The sequence below is a fragment of the Ambystoma mexicanum genome, chromosome 4p (genome assembly GCF_040938575.1).
Source record: "Ambystoma mexicanum isolate Mex_15411 chromosome 4p, UKY_AmexF1_1, whole genome shotgun sequence".
Lineage (NCBI taxonomy): Eukaryota > Metazoa > Chordata > Amphibia > Caudata > Ambystomatidae > Ambystoma > Ambystoma mexicanum.
Genome location: NC_090927.1, coordinates 993,899,375 through 993,919,569, shown reverse-complemented (window position 1 = coordinate 993,919,569; position 20,195 = coordinate 993,899,375). Strand labels below are relative to the sequence as shown.

At 45.4% G+C, this 20,195-nt stretch overlaps 1 protein-coding gene across 2 annotated transcripts in view; it reads left to right on the top strand.

Annotated features, from left to right (window-relative positions):
- Positions 1-20,195, top strand: part of CRYBG1 (crystallin beta-gamma domain containing 1) — a 1,845,005-nt gene that overhangs the window by 1,549,998 nt on the left and 274,812 nt on the right. The gene's annotated exons all lie outside the window — the stretch shown is intronic.

Below are 20,195 nucleotides of genomic sequence, written 5' to 3'. Positions count from 1 at the left end.
TGGTTTGGACAAAGTTATTTAAACCTGAAATTAATTGGCGACATTTGGGTTTTGACAGTCCCTCTTCCTTCTCCCATTTCCTCCTCCTTTGTCTCATCGGGTGGCAAAGCGGGACTTTGATCAAAGGTCATGTACTGGGCAAAGTAGCCGCTGGCCATAGTATTAGGACATATCCCACGGCCCAAGGATCCATAATGGGAAAAACCCCATGATGCCATTCTTAGAAACACACTGATAGCTCTGCATATAACATCATTTACTGTATTTGAAGGAAAAACCTGTACTGTACACCATAAGAAAACCCTTCGAATTCAGTGAAATACTGTAATGCACCAGCCGTGGAAGGTTTGGTTCCGATGGAAACACACCTAACATGGAGGCAAGTAGCCCGTCTTAACGGTCTATGCCTTTTTTCCAAGATGGCTTCCAGAACGTATTTACATCATACGCACCGTTACACTGATGCGTTGTATCGTTGTATTTCGTATACCTCCAACGCTAGTTCCAAGTGCTCTTTTCCTCTACGTTCTAAGACTGCTTAGCCTTTCTAATTTTTCTCGTATCGCTTTTCTCTGTACTACTCACACTCGCGGTGTGCTTCTTTACTGGGGTTGCTATTTTTGCAGATCGTTCTCTGATAGATTCACGGAGAGGTAAGAATCCAACTCTCTCAGCCGCTATCCACTTTCCTTGTTTTATTTTGTTTGTTGCTTTTCTGTCCCTATACTTTCGTTCTCATACTGTATCTTTCTATGCCTTATTATTTTCCCCTTACATTTTACATCCGCTTCTTCTGTGTTCATCCCTTGCACTTCTGCTTTGGGTCTATTTTCTGTGTTTATCTGAGTGAGGGCTACTTCCCGTGTTCAGCGAGGTCCAGCGCTACCTGTTTCCTATGGCCCTCATTCTTCTAGCAGTTCCGCTCGATTTCCTGGTGGCAGTGCAGCCTTCCACTGACCCTGGTCACTTTTCATACTTTGATCCAGCCAGCAAGTTGCAGTAACAGTTTGGAATCTAACCGGAATCAGCAGTTTTCATTAAACTGTACATAGTTATTGAGCACTTCTATTTCACCAGTACCAAGTCATCATCTCCAAAAGACCATCATCTTCTACACAGGGTTTTTTCTGCCTGACGGCTTTTTCCCTGGATTTGAGGGCTGGCTTCTGGGAGGCCCCCGGACCAGGTTCTCATCCTGTCACGACGGCCTCCGGGGAGTCACGTCCTTATGTGCATCATAAGAAAAATAAGAAAGGGAAGGAGACAAAAAAATCCCGAAAGAAGCAGGAGGCAGGACCCCCGACAGACTCCATTGAAGATACAGGTGAGGAGGAGTTGGTGCAAGGGAACAGTGTGGTGGTGAGTCTTGACAAATACCTTCAGTTGAAGTAGATAAGCAAGTAGGTAGTGTGATGAATCCTACAGAGTCATCACTGATTCCCCGGTGGTGGTCTCCCCCCACATGGCCAAGGAACAGCAGCCGCTACCTGATCCTGACCCTGGGGGTGATATTATGAGGGGGTGGATCATGTGTGAGGGAATAACCCCTGGGATGGGGTGGTGACTCCATTAGGATGAACAAGGTACACCACCCGCCCTCTGAAACTCTAACCTCTAAAATACTGATGGCATACTGTCAATCCAATCCTACCATTACACCGGATGCTCACTATCTCCCTGTTTCTGATGGTTTTGATTTAATTAATCCAAAGCATTACAACTTTAAAAAGCACAATAATCCCAGGGACTCCAACTCCCATAAGACCTCCAGTACTGAGACGAGGGAGAAGGAGTTAATGTGAATGAAAAGAAACCTCAAGCAAAACGTGCGAGCTAGTTGTTGTGATGGAAATCAGCTGTGTGGGACATTTAAAAATGGTGTGCCTCTTCAAATCAAAAGTGAAGGTGAAGAGAGATGCAGAGCGGGTAAAGCAGGAAGCAGAACCGAAGGCAGACACCCAAGAGCAGGCTGTGCTGAAGGAGGCAGGTGCTTCCTACAGGAAAGGCGAGACCCCGGGAGAAGCACAACGGGCACCGCAGGAGAACCACTGGAGAGCTGGCAGCAGCGTCATTTTGAAGAGCAGCAGTTCAACCAGAGGGTTGCAGAATGGGAATCGCTTTCCCGAAGCAAGAACTTTGCCACAGCCATAAGCCATGGGTCGGAAAGGCCAACAAACACCGGTGAGTCTGCCCAGAAGTATTGGGAAGCCCGGGCTAAACGACAGGCATACAACCAATTGGAAACTTGTTTTGAATATCAACCAAGTAGTATAGAAAGACAGAATTTACACAAGTCTCCACATATGAGATGTTGATATGGGAAACACTGGAGTAAAAGTTGTCATAAGAAGTTGAAAGGCAAGATCTGTGCACGTCTTCATACATGAGATGCCAATATGGGGAAGATTGGAACAAGTATTGGCACAAGCCAATAAATACTAACAACAAAGTTAAGAAACAAAACTTGAACAAGTTTCCATATATGAAATGTCAATACGGGGGAAGTTGGAACAAGTAATGCCTGAAACCAATAAACTATAAACAGTGAACAAGTACAACTGTGAATACTTAAAGAGAACTGAAAGACAAGGTTACAAGAAGACCTGGTGAAAGAAGTACATCAGGCAGTTGATTCTTTGGAGTAAAAATAACTGGCAGAAGAGTACACCAGGGGATCTACAAGACCCAGAGGGGGATTTCTGGCAGGAGAGTACACCATCCAATCCATCTATTGTATGTGAAAGGAACGGACATTGTGAAAAGGTTCCTTGCAGGAGAGTACACCAGGAGATCATCTTTAAGAAGTTGCTGTGTAGAAAATACATGTTTGCCATCCTTTAAAACACCATTGCTTGGAAAGGACACTTTATCATCCTTAAGTGTTGTGGAAGAGACATTTCTACTAATATTAAAGAATCATTGTTTGAACAGAACATTTTCAATATTCTACCTGAGATAGTTCAGGGAAAGGGAATCCTCCTCTGGATGCAAGTATTGTTTTGTTGGATTTACATACTTCGCTTTGGACACTTTTTACTGAATCTAAAGCCGAGACATTTACCTAGCACCTCATTTTTTGTGTGAGGGTCAGATACGTTTTGGACACAAGGACAGCTTGCCTAATTGTGACGACGAGATACAGACTGATCTTTAGTTTTGATTTCCTAAGCAGGGAAACTCTTTTTAGGATAGGGATACAAAGGCATGTATCCAAACCCCTTTATTTCACTAAAATGTCTAATGTTTAAAACATTACAGCTTTGTGTCTGCCTCCCATTTCTGACCACTCACAGTAGGTACATATCTTATAAAGTTCAGCAAATCCCCTCAGCAGAGATTACTGCCATTTGTGAAAGAAATGATTCCCCTCCACCTTCCAGGTGACCCCTCTCTATTAAAACAATGGGCACAAATCCCCTCAGTGACAAGTCGTTGAGTGACAATGATGTAGAATCCGATAGCCAGGTTTCAGTAATACAAAGTCAGTCAAGCTGCTGATCAGTAATAAAGAATCGATTTTTATCTGCGGTCCTCGCATTAAGTAATGCAGCATGAATAGATGCAGCACAACACACATTCATTGCATTAATCTGAGAAATATTCTACTGTAAATCATCAGGCAGATGTGTACTGTAAGTGATTTCAATCCGGCACTCACCCAAGTCAACGCCTAGTATGTAATGCACAACTGAAATCCTTATTTATTTTTGTCTAAAAGTTCTTTATTCTGAACGATATACCACTCATATCACGCCCCTCTCCTGGAGTGCCTCCCACCCCCCCCCCGTTCACACTGAACCAGGAATCAGGCTGGTTTGCAAAGGTAAAATATTTATGTATGTGTTTACACATAGTGTGATTAAATTATGTGTTAATGGGTACACAATAATCACCAATGGGGTGATGTAACAATGAATAATTTCTTTAATACGCATGGAGTAGTAGTGAGAAAAACAATTCAGCACAGAAATAATACTTTTGTGTGTGTGTTCAGATCAGATAGCATTGTCGTTAAAGGTTCCCCCTGCACACCCCTCAACCCCCCAATAGGCAATGTAAAGAGATAGGAGGAGAGAACAGGTTTTCAGGAATGGCAGAATTCAACAGAATATCAATCCCACTTTCCCCCAGCAAACACAAGAGAAAAACGGAATTGACTGTCAAGCTGTCAGAATGGCTTTTAAAGTTATCCTTAAAATGGACTGGGTAAAAACAATAAATATGGTCAAATTGCTGAAATTGTATAAATTCTTATGGGAGCAGATTTGGATAGTTACACACAAACACCAGCAATGATTTAATACCAAGATAGAATTTGAAATCTTAAAATTCCAGTCGGAAGCAATCAAAAGCTGTTTTACACGTGTAAGAATGTCCCTACACGAAAATTTGCAGCAAACTTTTCACTGCGCGATAATCGCGATTACGGGAGAACCGGCTGGATATGGAATGCGGTTACAGATGCGATTTAAGCTGTGGATGTTAACTACAAGCAGAAGTTGAACGTTTTTCTTCTTATTGCGTCTCAGCCTTCCGTGGGCCGGTCTGGTGGTTGAAATGCCATGCCAGGCTTTGATCCGTCTGTTTGGGAAACACCTTCCAGGATGAGGAACTCCTGCATCTGACACTCCGCAAGCGACTCAATCGCCCTTCTTTTGTGTAGATTGCACCTTTTTGGGGCTGTAACAAAAAGGACGGTTTTGTTTGTTTAATCTCACACAAGACTACCCTCCCTACCAGTTCCCTAGCAATGCACAGATAATCTATCCTGGTATAAGTGCCATGTTGGAGGGAGAAAAAGTGTAGCCTTTATCCCTGCGGTGCTGCTGTTTCCATACATCTACCAGTCCCTGTACATCCAATATCTCTCCAAGGTGAACCTTCCCCGATATGTCCAGCTGCAGGCTGTCTTCACGAAGAGCCAACCTATCTCTAACCGAGTCAGCCCACATATTGAACCTCCCACTATAATCTGCAGCTCTTTTGACTCTTGCAGAATCAGGTCCAGCGCCCTTCTGCCGAAGGCTGTGTGCCCCTGATTTGGACAATATACTGTTGCCACCACCGTCCCAACCTCCCGTATACAACAATTCACCACCAACACCTGCCTCTGTGGGTCTCTCATATGCATCCTTTTGTGGAAGAGTATACTTACAGACCCCTTTTTCATTTCCTCTGATTCCCAAAAAGCCTGCCCAATAAGCGAACAGGGATTGTGCCTTTCCTCTTCTGCTCAGAACCTCATTTCCTGCAACATCGGAATATCCAGACCGAATCTTCAAAATTCACAAGCAAATAGGGCGAGTTCAAGCCTTTCTCATTAAAGGTTCCCGCCCGGAGATGACTCACTCCCCCTCCCCTCGTCGATGTTCTGTCCCCACCATTGTGAACCCCCCTGTATCTCAAAACCATCTCCACATAACCAACACTCCCAAAGGCTGTGTGAATTCCCGCAAAATCATCCCCCTTGCTACATCCTTCCAACCGCCCCCAACTCCTCTAACTCCCCTTCAAACATTACACTCCACGCCCACACCCCACCCGAGACACTCATTAACCAATGGGCCACTATGTGAAGCATCCTCCACCCTGCTCCTTCCCTTACAGTGACTGCTCGACCCCCTTCACTTATCAAACATTATTTTCAACAACCCTTAATCCAACAATACTGACTTTAGGGACAGTACACTGCCTAAGTCCTAAATGTCACTTCACCGGCGATGGAGAACCCAGCCTCCAGACCTTTCGTCCCCCCAGTACCCTTTTTCTTGGAAGAAGGTCCTTTGAAGGACCCCGACTCTTTTCATCCTCTCCTCCATGGGCCATGTTTCCCTCTTCCTGGGCTTCATCCAAAAGATGTTGAAGGACCTGCGACACTCTGAGGTGATACTATAGTCAACTACCTTTACCTTTAAGGCAAATGGGTAAACTCATCTGTACCTGATACCTTTTAATTCGGCCATATCGTGAGCGGTCAGCACTTAACAATGTAAAAATGTACAGGTCTTAAAAGATGTGTATCTTTTCCCCCCTCGTACTGTATGTCGGGGAGTCGTCTTGCTCTGTCCGGCACTGCGGCCTTCTATACATAATGTTGAAAAACTGTCACTACTTCCTTGGCTTTGCCCCCACCTCCAGCGATGACTACTAGGTGGTATTGTGGAATGTGTGACTTGGCTCAAATGGACTATTCTACTTTCACATTTCAGGTGAAAGGTTTTTTTTTTTAAATGTTTTTAAACCCACCATAACTTTCTTGGTGTTTTGAAAACATGGGCCAATGCTCCAACCACAAGGCTGTCAGGACTATACTACACTGATGATCCCTAATAAGGGTAAAACCAGGTATGTAGTTGTCCTGATGGCCTTGCAAAACGTCGGCCTTGGGTCGTTTACTCTATGTATAATGTAGCACAGCCCTCCAAGTCAAAGACCATTTCCTGGAGAAAAAGGTTTGCATTTGGGCTAATTTTCATACCCACAATGCCTTATTTATTTTATTTATTTTGACATTTATAACTATAACACGCACCAAACCTGGGGGCATCTGGGTGCTGATGTTACATATACTCATTTGTCGAGAGAAGTGCAAGAAATGTGGATGTTTGCTGCCATGTATCAGATTTTGGTTCAGGTAGAAAAGAATCTCCAACAAGTTCATAACACTCTTGCGAATTGATTGGGCTGGAAAACCTCTGATGCCCACAAGTGGCAATTGACCGGTGGGAAACATCAAATGTACCTTTTATTTGTAATGGAATCCATGGGAAAGTGTTACATGTTCACCTCTTGGTTCTCGCAGGACGAGGCAGTATTTTCAGTCAGCAGGATTTGGAAATGTCTTTATGCCTTAAGTCTGTTGCCACTGGTAGTGCGGTTAGTCCAGAAGCTCAGAAATGCATCTCGATTGCCCTGATGTAGACAGATATAATACTTGGATCTGCTAGACATGTTGCGGGTGAGTCATTCTCCCCACAGATCCGTTCCAACTCTATTCACCATGTACCGGGGCAATTGATTTATTACAGCTAGTGCTCTTATAGCCTGGCATCGTGACTCCTGGTGTCTTCGAATATGGGCATTTAAGCCTTCCCCAGCGGTATATGCAGATCTTGGCGCGTCCACTGCAAACACTACACATTTCAAGAAATGGAAACACTTTTATTTTTTGTGTTGAAAGCAGATTTCCAGCCTGGCAATTTGTCTCCCTGAAGAAATGTTGCTATATTTGTTGCACCTTGAGGGTCTCGGTTGAAAAATTCATCAGTTTGTTTGCAATTGGTGGCTATTTCAAGATAGAAGAAAAATCCAGAAGATATTTTTTTTTCTCATAACTTGAACAGCTGAGCCTACTCTTTGACTTTCCACCAGTAAAGCCACCCCTTCCACCCTGGGGCATTCACATAATTTTTTTTACTAGGTTACTGTCACCCCCATTTGAGTTTGTACATTCTGCAGGCTTGAAATGTGTTATGTAGAATACAGCTTTTCTGATCACCATTACATGGAGAAAGGCTTTGATCATCCCGATCTGTAAAAAGGGTGGCAAAGATATCCCAGGGAATTACCGCCCAATCTCCCTGCTAGATGGCATTAGCAAATTATTTGGTAAAGTAATCCTGAAACATCTGCAAGACTGGGCGGACAGGGGCGGCATAATCCATGCCATCCAGGCAGGCTTCCCAGAATACAGGGGTACGATAGATCAGTGTTTTATGCTTTACCTCCTGCTCCAAAAATACACCGTTCTAAAGAAGTGGCGCTTGTACGTAGCCTTTGTTGATCTAAAAACAGCTCTAGACTCTGTATGCGGACCTACACTTTGGCAGATTATGCACAAACGCAACGTCCCGGGTGTTTTAATCAACATTATAGACCAACTTTACTCCTATAACACGGCTGCCGTCCACTTCGGGCGGGTGGAGAAATGACCAGACCTTTCGCTGTTGACAAGGGGGTCAGACAAGGCTGCACACTAGCTCTCTTCCTATTCAATCTATACATACAGGAAGTGATCGACAGACTATTGAGTGAGTGCATGGATAGCACAAAAATTGGCGGAGACAAATATCCAGCATTGTTCTTTGCTGATGATGTAGTAATCATAGCAACATCTCCCCAAGGGCTGAAGAAAACCATGAATGTTTTTGTGCAGATATGTAGCGATCTAGACCTCTCCCTGAACACTGACAAATCAAAGTGATGGTCTTTTGCCCAAAAGGCGCAAAATGCAGCCCATTAAAGGTTCAAGTGGAGTCGAACACGTGGAATTTTATGATTACCTAGGATTGAGATTTAATGAAAAGGGTGGCTGGTCAGGTCAGGTCTTCAAATCATCCAACACCCTGGAAAAGATTGTGGCATTCCACGCAAAGCACGGTAGGGGTGCAATCTCTCCAGCGTTGGACTTATTTTATAAACAGGCTATCCCCTCCGCTCTATATGGCTCCGAACTGTGGGGATTCTGTAATGTCTCGAAGCTATACGCCACTGAACAAAAGATCCTGAAGAAACTATTATTGTTTCCAGTCAATGAACCGTTAGTATTAGTATTTCTGGAGTTGGGGCACCTCGGTCGAAGCTTTCATCCGCACCAGGCCTGCCCTTTTCTGTACCAGACTATGGAGGCAACGTGGTCTCGAGAAATATCGGAAAGCAGTGCTTTGCCTTTTGACCACGGAGGGGGGGGGGTATAAACCTACAGTAGACTACCCACGTAAAGAAGTCCCTCCAGGATTTGGATCTACTGGATTCATGGAAGCACCCTACTGATTCAAGACCAACCACAGGTGCAACGATAAAAGAACAGTCTAAACTGAGGGGAGCTGAATCCCTGCTGGTGGAGGCTGCATGCCTCAAAGGGGGTCCCGATTACCTTGAGCTAAGGCATTCAGCAGGGTATAAACAATATTTGGACCTGATTTACCCAGCATTTGAAAAGGGTTTGTATCTTCGCTTCCGATTAGGGATCCACCAGTTGGCCATTGTCATGCAAAAGTCGCTACCCAGCAATACGAGTATCTGCTCACTATGTAGGAAGGGCAAAGAGACTCTTATGCATTTCCTGCTATTTTGCAGCGGCTTCCTCGTCCTAAGAAACATGTACCTGATCCCACTTTTGAGAGCTGCTATTACAAGTGTGGTGAGATTTCTGGGCCAGTGTCTGGATATCCATGTTAGATTAACCGCTCATTCCATACACATGCTGTGGGCATTAAGAGCCAAGTCCCTAGCATGTCAGCAAGACTCTAATATGGCAGTTTAAGCGAGGCTGCGATCAGATGGCTCTCCTTGGACTTTGTTTTACTTCCTTTTACGTAAATTAATTATTGAATTTTTAGAATTGTGTTGCTAAATCTTTTTTATTGCATTTTATTTAATTGACATTTTAACTGTGACTATATGGACGCACGGTTGTCAATTGTATTTTTCTTCTTTTTATACCTCATTGTCCCATGTCTCTTCTCATAACACATGCTTTTGTGGTTGATTAACTGAAATAAAGCCGATGCTTATGATAAGCAGTTACCAGGAGGGTGAATGGTCATTTGACAACCGAAAAAATCGGCTATGAATGCCTTCTTCTTTCTTTAAACGTCATCTGCTAGGCAGCTACTTGGAAGCCCCTGATGGTGTTATGCAGGCACTATGGACTGAATACAGAAACCAAGCCTGATACTGTGGTGGGCCAAGCATTTCTGAACCTTTTAAAGTGATTACAAATTCTAGACACACTTCTAAGGTATTTACTGCTGGCATGTCCAAAGCATGTGAAAAGAGACAATACTGGAGAAATCAAAGTTATTTATCTGTAGGTATAAGTCTCTAGCATCCTAGTCATACAGCCTCCCTGAAGGTTACTCATTATTGTTATCACATGCTTCCAATCTGAGGTGTGAGGTGTAATAGGGGAGAAGTGCATTGCGTAGGCCAGTAGGGCTGATGGCTGTTGGCTTAAAACTATGCATTCTGACTTTTAGGAAAAAAGGCATAAATGTAGGTCCTATGCAAAACTTGCATTTATTGTTATAGGTATAATGTTATTTTTAACCAGAGGATGTCCACATTTAGAAATATTCAATAAGCATGTAAATCTATAAAAGATATCTATGCTAAGGAACTACACCAAGGGCAGCTCAGCCATAATGGTTGACAAGGCAATGGCCCGCCATTCTTTATGGACGAGCCAAGCCAGCCCAATAAAACACTTGAGCGTTCACTCGGCTGCAGCAAATACCTGAGGGGAATGCGCCTGTATTGGCTTTAACTACATGGTTTCCCCTTCACCATTTTCAGTACCCCAGTGTTCATGGCCAATGGGCCATGAAAGGGCCGGGACACTTTGCTGCCTAGCCTTGCATGACCCATTTGGAATGCAGGTTAAGATAATTCCAGGTGTATTATGGGTAGGAGGGTGCTTCTGCACCTTCCTGCACATTGAGTCCCAGGAGTGGCGTGATAAAGGTGATTTGGCTCCACCGTGCATGGGCAGAACCCAGTAAGTGTTTTCTGTTTCCTGTTTGGTAGTGTGTTGGAGCTGGAGAGCCACTGTGACAGGCAGTGTTTGGCATCTGGACCAGGGCTGCGTGGATTTGTCTGCAAGTGCACGTGTGAATGAAAGAGTGTATGTTGTATGGGTCCATCAGTGAAGGAGAGTGTATGACTCCTGTATAGAGGTGCAGTTGAATAGGAGGAGTTTTGGTGTGCAGGTGAGTGTTTAAATCTGTGTGTCCCGTTCGGTGGATTGAGACTCTGATTTGGGGGCAGGAGGTCAATTTGTGCAGCAAAGCCAGTCTGGACATGCTTTCTTAATCTGGCATGGCATTTCTTTCCCTGGCATCAGCGACAAAGCCAGCATGATGTGTGTCCTTACATGGCCATACTGATCTATATTGGTGCAGCCATTCTGGACATATTTTCTTACTGTGGCATGACTTTTTTTATTGGCAAAGCCAGCACAATTGTTTTTTTACCTGTGGATACTGGCATATATTTGCCAAGATAGCAAGGACATATTATTACAGTATTACTAGCATTATGGGGAAACCAAACATGGGTATGCTCTTTTTTTGTCGTAAAAAGTACAGTCAATAAACTAACCAGTTGGCGAGTCTAACAGATTGTAATAATTTTCAGTTGTCAGCATAGGTGTATTCCACTATTTTGACTGTCCAATAGCCTGAATAGTTTTTTATTTCCATCTGGTATTATCCTTTTGCGCCGAATGAATACAAGTTAAATTATCTGAAAAAAGATTCCTACAAGAAACTCATTTTTTCTCTAGATTTCTTTATTGTATCTGGTTTCTTTGGGTATTTCACAAATTAAATTCCACTTTTTTCAGTTTATTCTATATTTATCATAGCATAGTTTTTATTTCACACTTTTTATCTCTACATGTATTTCACCACTATTATATAGTGGCTCATCAGGAGAGAATCTAAAACAATAAAGAGCAAAACACAGTGATCATTCAAAAACACCTGTGTATGCTATCATAGCAGCATGGACATGTAATAATAATAATAATAATAATTTGCATTGTTTCATGTTTTACCCTACAAAACCATTTGCAGAGTGTCTGGCTTTGTGTTAGGTAAGATTTTCATATAAATGATGCATCTTCCTGACCTGTGTCAACCCCAGAACTTTTTTGCTGGACTGGTAGATTATTTTACCCTATACTATACTTCTTTGTGTGGGAACCTTTTTCCACACTCACAGAATATTGTACTCTTTTTATGGGTGTCATTTTTAAGACTCTCCATAGTGTCTTTTAAAAGCTAGCCTCTTTTATAACTTTTTGGCAATAAGTGCCTATTGTTGCCTCTGGGGGTTCCCTTTTAACTTTCTCTGCCTAACCTTGTGGGAACTACAGTTCCCAAGGGTTGAAAGGATCTTTGGATCCCTTTTACATTTTATTAGATGAGACCAGCAACCCCACCTTACGTGGAGTGTTGAGTATCCCCTTTCTCATTTTAAATGGAACATTTATGTTACAAGGACATATTTCCCTTTAATGGCTGGTGGCAGTGAACCGTTTTAGTAATTTGGTGCACCTTTACCGCAGGCTGTTTGCACAGCCCTGGTAAAGGCATCCATCTGTTCTCATTTTACCAAAATGGCCCCTGTCTTAATTTTTCAACATTTCAGCATTCCATGTCTTGTATTGCTCCTTCTCCTGACATCTAGGGCAGGAAATTCCTTTGTATGATTTTTATCTTTGGCGGGAATCCTGTGGATTTCCCGCCCTGGCTCCAGAGTGTCTGTGAAGGTAGGAAGCGAGGGAGGAGTCTAAAACTCCTCATGCCTTTGTCTTCCAACCTGACTACCATAATCTAGTTCAAACTGGAAGGCTGCCTGTCCTGAAAGCACTGCCAACCCCCCCCCCCAAGTTTGAATGTTGCAAGGCTGTTTGATTGGCTGGGTTCCTGCATAAAAGTCCAATCCTGGAAGCTGAAGAGGTAGTCGAACACTGGAACCAAAACCGATGAGGAAGATGAAGAAACCTCAGCTAAGAGGATTTCCAGCGACCGGAGAGTCTGCTGTGTAACCGGAGCCTGCTGTAGCTGTTATGCTCACCTGGTATCCACAGGGACGCCACCCAGCTGGGTTACTCGCTGATTTGCTTCTCAGCATTGATCTGATGTGGTCTACGGGGAAGGTTCTTGTGGTAGAGTTAGGCGTGCTCTCCGTCCTGCCTTCTTTGCAGGGGCGCTTTGTCTTTCATGGGCGAGTGCGGTCCAGTTAATTCACTGACGCCGGCCCGTTTGATATTGTTCAGGTAGGTCTTATTGCTGTTCTTTAGTTTTGTTGCTATCCTGCATGTCTTTCTTTGTTTAAAATGTCGCTTTTTTCTCCCTTAGTTGTGCAGAGCTTCAGCGCGGCGAACTGGCTTGGTTGAGCCCCGCTGGTAAATGATGGCGCATTAAGAGCGCTATGATGCGGTAAGTAAGCGCTATGCGCAGCGCTGCGAAGTCTTGCCTTTGCTAACCTGTGTTTTCCTTCCTTGTAGGTCGCGGTGTTCTTCAGCACGAGTGGAATGTCCGGAGTGGTCGCAGCCGAGAGGCGACCATCCAGGTAAGCCTTTTGAGCAGTTCGTAATTTGTAAATGTCTCTACAGCTTTCTTTAATATTGCCTCTGTCTTCCTCTTTCGGGTCATTCTGTCCGGGAGGCGTGCAGATTCGAGGAAGCTGTTCTCAGAAGCTGAGAATAATTAAAGTTGACGACTGCAGGTCAGATGCTGCTGCTAATGATGTTCCTTTTGTCTCCTTGCAGGTTCTGCTTCTCCGAGGTTCGAGGGAATAGATGGACACGGTAGGCGTCACGTTGCAAGCTGCAAAGTAACACGAAGCATGTTCTGCAGTCAAGGTGTGGTTTATATAGCCCAGGTGAAGTAGTACCAGGGAAAGTAGTTCCAGGCCTGCCACACCCAAAACACTAGACCACATAGCTTGGTTCTTAGGAACCAAGCTATGTGGATGCCTCCATGATGGCTGACAATGCAATAAAGTAGTTCCCAAGCACATTGTTGTTCATGGTGTATGGACCTGGCGCCACAGGCGCCAGGACTGGCCCCATGAGGGCTTTTGAGGAGGATGCCAGGCTCCAGAGGCCCGAGTCCTGACTCCACCTGGCCAATGGGTTTGTAGAGGGGGTTTTGGGTGAGGGTCGTGACAGTAGCCCTTTCTTCCAATCTACCTGGGGACTCTGAAAATGAAGACCCCGACCCAGAGCCTGGTGAGACCCACTAGACTCAGGAACACCCCACGTTCTGCTGCAACCTTGCAGGGCTGCATTACCTCTTCTGCTCCACCTCAAGCTCTTTCTACACCTCTGCAAGGCATACCTCTGATTTGTACCCCTCCACAGAAGTCTTTCAAGGCTGGCAAACTTCTCCATATTGCCACTCTCAACTCTCGCTCAGCTGTCAAACACCCCTCTGACATCTGCTGCCTCCTGGAAGAACATGATCTCGATGTCCTCTGTCTCACTGAGACATGGTTCACGTTCAGCTCTGTCACAAGCTTCGACACACTCCTCGCTGACGGCTACAAGATCCTCTCTGTGCCCAAATCCAACAGTGCGGAGTGGGTGTAGCCTTGATCTTCCCGGAATGGATTCCTGCCTCTGTAATTCCTATGCAGGCCTTCTTCTCTTTCGAATGCCTTGTCTGCAGGCTCTCTCTCCTGGCCACTTTCTTACTGTGGCTAATATCTATCTGCCACCTGGTCAGATCACCTCCTTCCTCTCTGAGTGGGCAGACCTCTCCTCCTCTCTCCTGGCCTCGACCAGTCATCTCCTCCTTCTTGGAGACTTTAACATCCACCTGGATGCTTCCTGTCCCTCCTCTGGACTCTTTCGCAACCTCTGTGACTCTCTTTCTATTCTCACCTCTGGCCCGACTCACTCTGCAGGGCACTCTCTGGATGTTCTGATCTCCTCAGACCTTCCCCTCTCTATCCCCCTCACCACTCAACACTCCTGGAGTGATCACTTTCTCCTTTCCTCCGATCTCCCTCTCTCTACCCCTCAGGCCAAGCCAACTCCAGCGCTGACACCTACCTTCTCAGTCATCCGACCCATGAAGCGTGTGTCAGTTGAGGCTTTCACCGCCACTTTCTCTCCCCGCCCCTCCTTCTCCTCTGGCTGACTCACATCCTGACACAGCCCTTTCCATGCTCCACTCTTCTATCTCTGATACCCTTGATGTTTTTGCCCCTGTCCTGAGGATCCGCTTGAAGCCCAAAGCCAAGTGCAACTCCTCGTATGGCTCTGGCCTCGTCACCCTTAAACGCAAGTGGAGAGTGGCTGAGAGGAAATGGCTAGCTTCTTTTGCATCCTCTAACAAACTGGCCTGCTGCCTGCTCCAATGGCAATACCGGCTCTCTGTCCGAAACTAAGAAGAGAGCCCACATCCAAGCCTGCATCTCTGCGGCATCTAACAACTCAGCTGAACTCTTTAAAATCTGCAAGGAGCTGGCCAATCCTGCTGTAGTCTCTAACTCTCCTGTCTTTTCCCAGGCCCTCTGCAGTGCCCTGGCTTCTCATTTTATCTCTAAAACCCAGGACATCCTGTCAACCCTCTCGTCCTCTCCTCCTTCGCCCTCTATTCTCTCCTCCACCTCTGGCCCCCCTGTGGCCACCCTCCTCCCCCTCCCTCTTTCTCTTCCTTTCCTCTGTTCCCCCCTATGAGGCTTCTAGACAAGTCCGATCTATGAAAATCTCGTCAAAACAGGTTCTTCCCTGTTCTTCCAAACACATGAAGGACCACATTGACACCCTCGCTCCTGCCCTGGCTGACTTCTGCAACCACTACTTTTCCACTGGAGCCTTCCCTTCCTCCCCTGAAGCACTCTCTTGTGCACCCTCTTCTCAAGAAACCCTCAGCTGACCCCTCCTGCCTGGCTAACTATCGCCCCATCTACATCACTCATTTCCTGGGCAAACTCCTGGAAAAGCTGGCCATCTCCCAGCTTAATCTTCACATTGAATCTGTTGGTTGTCTCCATGACCATCAGTCTGGCTTCAGAGCAGCCAGAAGCACGGAATCTGCTCTCCTGAACATCCACAAAGACCTGCTCTCTCACCTTTATTCTAACCTCCCCTCTGTTCTCATCTTACTCAATCCCGCTTCTACCTTTGACACGGTCAACCGTGCCACCCTGCTCAATCGTCTCTGTGATAACTTGGGTATCACAGATCAGGCCCTGGCCTAGCTGACCCTGTCCCTCTGTCATCGACCCTCCCAGGTCCAACTTCGGTCCTTCCTTTCCTCTATCTCACTCTCTACCCGTGGTGTTCCCAGGGGCCTAACCCATCTTCCAGGCTCTTCAACCAATACTTGCCACCTCTCGCCCACTGCATTGCTGCTCTCTGCTCCAACTTTCAGTGCTATGCGGATGACACTCAGCTCGTTTTCAGGCTCCCCTCTGCCACCTCTTCTCCTTCTCTCATCTCTGACTGTCTGTCTGCTATCCAGGAGTTGTGTGCTACCAACAATCTCTGCCTTAATGCCAGTAAGACGGAGATTTTCCTCATCGGCACACCTGCACCCTCCTTTCCCGTCACTCTCTGGCCGGTCATCTTCGACTCCACACTCCTTTTGTCCTCACATCTCTGACGTCTCTAAGAAGTCAAACTAACAACTGTACCTCCCCAGAAGTAATCTTGCTTTCCTTCCCCCAGAAGATTACTGTCTCTAGAGCTCTGGTTCTCTCTAGGCTGGACTACTGAATCAGACTCTTTCTAAATCTGCCTGCTTATACTCTCCACCCTCTGCAACTCATCCAGAACAGGACTGCGAGACTTGTCCTGGGCCTCAAGCCTAGGGATCGTATCTCTCCAGCACTGAAATCTCTGCATTGGCTCCCAGTGGCTGCAAGAATTAAGTTCAAGACCCTGTGCATTGTCCACAAGGCCTTCTGGGGCCTGGGTCCTCAATAGCTCCAACTCTCTCTCCGTAATTACCTTCCTACTGGAGCTCTTCGCTCCTCTACCTCCAAATCCCTCAGGGTCAGTCGCTTCTCCAAGCAACGAGTTGGTGGTAGATCTCTTTCTTCGGCTGGGGCCTCTGCCTGGAACAGCCTCCCTGCCTCTCTGAAACTTGAGAAGAACCATCTGTGGTTCCAGAAGCACCTCAAGACCTTCCTCTTTACTTCTGCCTTCTCTCTTCCTCTCCCCTACTGATTTCCTGTCTTGATACTGCACTGGTCACCTGGCTACCTTCTGATTTCGGGCCCAGGTTCCTTCCTGCCCAGTTGCACATCCGCACTACCCCCCGGCAACCCTTGCACTTGGGTCTGTATCTGTAACCCTACAGTCCCCCTACCTGCACTTTGGACACCTGCTGTCTGCACTTACCCTGGCACCTGCCACCTGCTGGCCACCCTTGTTATTGTTTTGATCCCATGTACAGCACTGCCCTTTCCCCTAGCATTTGTCCTATCCCCCCATCCCCTGCACTTGCGCAATCTCAATGTTACTTGGCCTAGTAAAATCGTTGTCTCTTTCCTCCCTCTGTTCCCCCCTTCCTTGCCTCGTCGCTGTTAGGGAGAATTCTCTCTTTAGGCTGAATTTCCTAACCTAGTGAGTCCCCCAGCAGCTTTGCTGGATTTCTGGAGTTTGTTTTTTTCTCCTGCCAAGAGTGAGACTCTTTTTCTCTCACTTTTGGACATGATTTATGGTGTTCCTTTGACTGTTAATGTGTTTTATGGGCTATGGGGTCCTTTACTCCATAGGGTCTCATGTGTTTTTACTATGTGTGTTACACAGCACCCTCGGTGCAGTAACACAGGGGTGTCATAGTGACACCCCACCGTAGACTCCATACCCTGGGACTGACTGTCTTCCAGGGCATGTAAAGTCACCATTGGCTTTACTAGTCCCAAATTATTAACAGAAACCAGTACAAACCATCATATTGTGGACGTACTGGTCGGGGCAATTCGATTGCCCCGGGGTCTGTTAGTCGAGGGGGCACGTCTCCATCCCCCCTGATCGAGTTTTGGCTGGTGGCAGTGGAAACTACTTTTTATATTCGACCGTAAATATTTTCCTATGGGATTTTCCCATTGTTCGAGGATACCAACTTTAATTATTTAATTCTCATAGCCTCGAACATACCGCCGGTTTATTTAATTAATATTAATTCGCCGGTTGGTATTTTTTTGCCAAGACTCGATTCTAAAATGGCGTTTGTGTTCTCTTCTGTCACTTCAAGTCGAGCCCTTTGTTCCACTTTTTGGCGGGCTTCTCCACAGAAGCCTCCAAAAGTGGTGCCACTCTGTCTGGGTTCCACAGGGGGTGTGGGAGGGGGTTTAGGCACCCTGGACTGAGTTACCTTAGTAACTCAAGTCGCACTCTTGTGTGATTGGCCCACTTAGCATGTTTGATTGACAGCTAGGCTGAGTGAATGGGGGTATGCTGCATAAAAGCAGGGCTTTGGGGATTGGAACTTCAGAAGTCGCCACAGGACCGGAGAATCCGACGAGGGAGAAGCTGAGCCGACCTACCACGACGACACCACCGGTGGAGCCCTGCTGGACCGACTCACCACTTCCAGACGACAGAGAAGATCTCCCGGCTGGAGAGGCTCTTTCCCTGACTGGTGGGCACAACCTGTTTTACCTTCTTTCTTCACACCCCAGACCGGTTTGTGGTCGAACTGCCCGTGCCAAGCACCCCGGCGGCCGGATAGCCACTCACCACTGAACCGCGAATCAACGGACCGCTCTTTGTACCTGAGAAACTCCGCGGCTGGTTTCTTCCCTGGCAGTGCAACAGACTCCTGTCTTCCTCCACGACGAGATCCTCTCTCGAAGCACCGACTTGCATCCGCTGCCAGGAACAACTGCCCCCGCTGGAGTGTTCTCACCACTTTAAGGTACCGTGTCCGCCAGGCTTCCCTTTCTAAAGATTGCTACAAGGTAATAATAATCCCTTAACCTTCTGGACTGGGCTGGCCGCCTTGACCATCGAACTGGTCCCTTTCTTTTGGTCCAACTCTTTCTGAACTGATCGCGAGACTTTTTGGCACTTTGAACCGTGTGACCTTGGACACATTCCGACCACAGCCTCTTAAAGTGGGTCCGGCCTTGTTAACTTTAACTTTACGGTTTTAACCTGCCTTCTTCTACTGTGTTCTTCCGAAAGTGTTGGGATCTGTTTCTATCTTTGCTCTGCCTTTCTCTCCCTTTTAAACCGATTGATTAGAGTGCCATCTTCGTTAAGCGCTCACCGCTGTCTGAAAATAAGTGTTGCTTTACTTAAGACTTGTCTAACTAATCGTTGAAGGGAGTGTATATCTTTTAGTGACCGTGTTTTTGAACTGCTTGATATTAGTGCCTGTGTGTTTTTCTAGATGTGGTTTCAAATAAATAATTATATCCCTTTTACACCAAGCCCTGGTCAGTGTTTACTTGTTCTATTGTGTTCTCTTGACCTATTGTGAATACTCTGTATACTGCCTAACTCTTCTTGAGGGAAGTCTGACTGCTCAGCCACAGCTGCCAAGTGAATCTGTATGGTACAGACTGCTACCAAGTGGGTTTACTGCCAAACACCTGTAGTCTTAAATCTTTTGCAGTGGTCCCAGAGAGAACTGCACAGGTTTCTGCCTAACAGTCGCGCCTTGAAACACTTGTGTATAGGCGCGTTACAAATGCCATATCATATTATTGTGCAGTGCACGGTCGTCCGAATTCCGAATCTTGCTGAAAAAATGAAAGGCCACTGAGTTATCAGTTTTATGAAAAATTTAGTGTTAATACTTCTGATCCTTTAGCAATTCAAAACAATCAGAATTGTCCCTAAGCTGTTCAATTAACCATTGAATTCTATTGTGCAGACTTGGTAGCTTTACCGGAGGTAAGCACTGCATACACGATTTTTATTTTCCATCATTGGAGTTTTTTAGCAACATAGTTCATAGCATTTTTGTATCTTTAAAAGAAGTGACTCTACCTGTGCATAGGTTGCTTTTACCTCTCTTTTGAAGGTAGAATTCAATGGTTAATTGAACAGCTTAGCGACGATTCTGACATTTTTTAATTGATAAAGGATCAGAAGTATTAACACTACATTTTTCATAATACTGATAACTCAGTGGCCTTTCATTTTTTAATATATACATGAGAATTATCTTGTACCATTATGAAGCAAGGACACTTTTGATACCCTCATAAACTGATTACCTGTTTGATATGAGGCAAGCATAACACGCTTGTATGGTACCTTGGACAACAGCTCAAGCAAGTGTTTAAACATTAGTTCTACCTGTACTATTGATGAACATTACAAGCTTTTTTCTCTTTTCCTTTTTCCTTTTTGAAACCATTAATTGTGTAAATTTGTACTCATGAATTATTATGGTGCAATGACTTGTACTGATATGGTTTATGTACCAGTTAGGAAATTTGACATTACTCTTATTTCAATGTCTTTGTAGTGAATCATGGTTAAGAAGCCCCTGATGAAGAGTGAATAACTCGAAACGCGTTGGGCAACTTGTGAATAAAATATATTTCTTATGAACTCCAGCCTAATGTGATGAATGTACATGCATAGTTGATCTTTGATAATTGTATAATTTGACACATCAATAGATCTACGTTTGACAAAATCAATTTAGTGTTACAAGTGGCTCTTTCCATAGGAACCACTTGCCACTTTTCCCTTACTGTTTGCCTGCTTT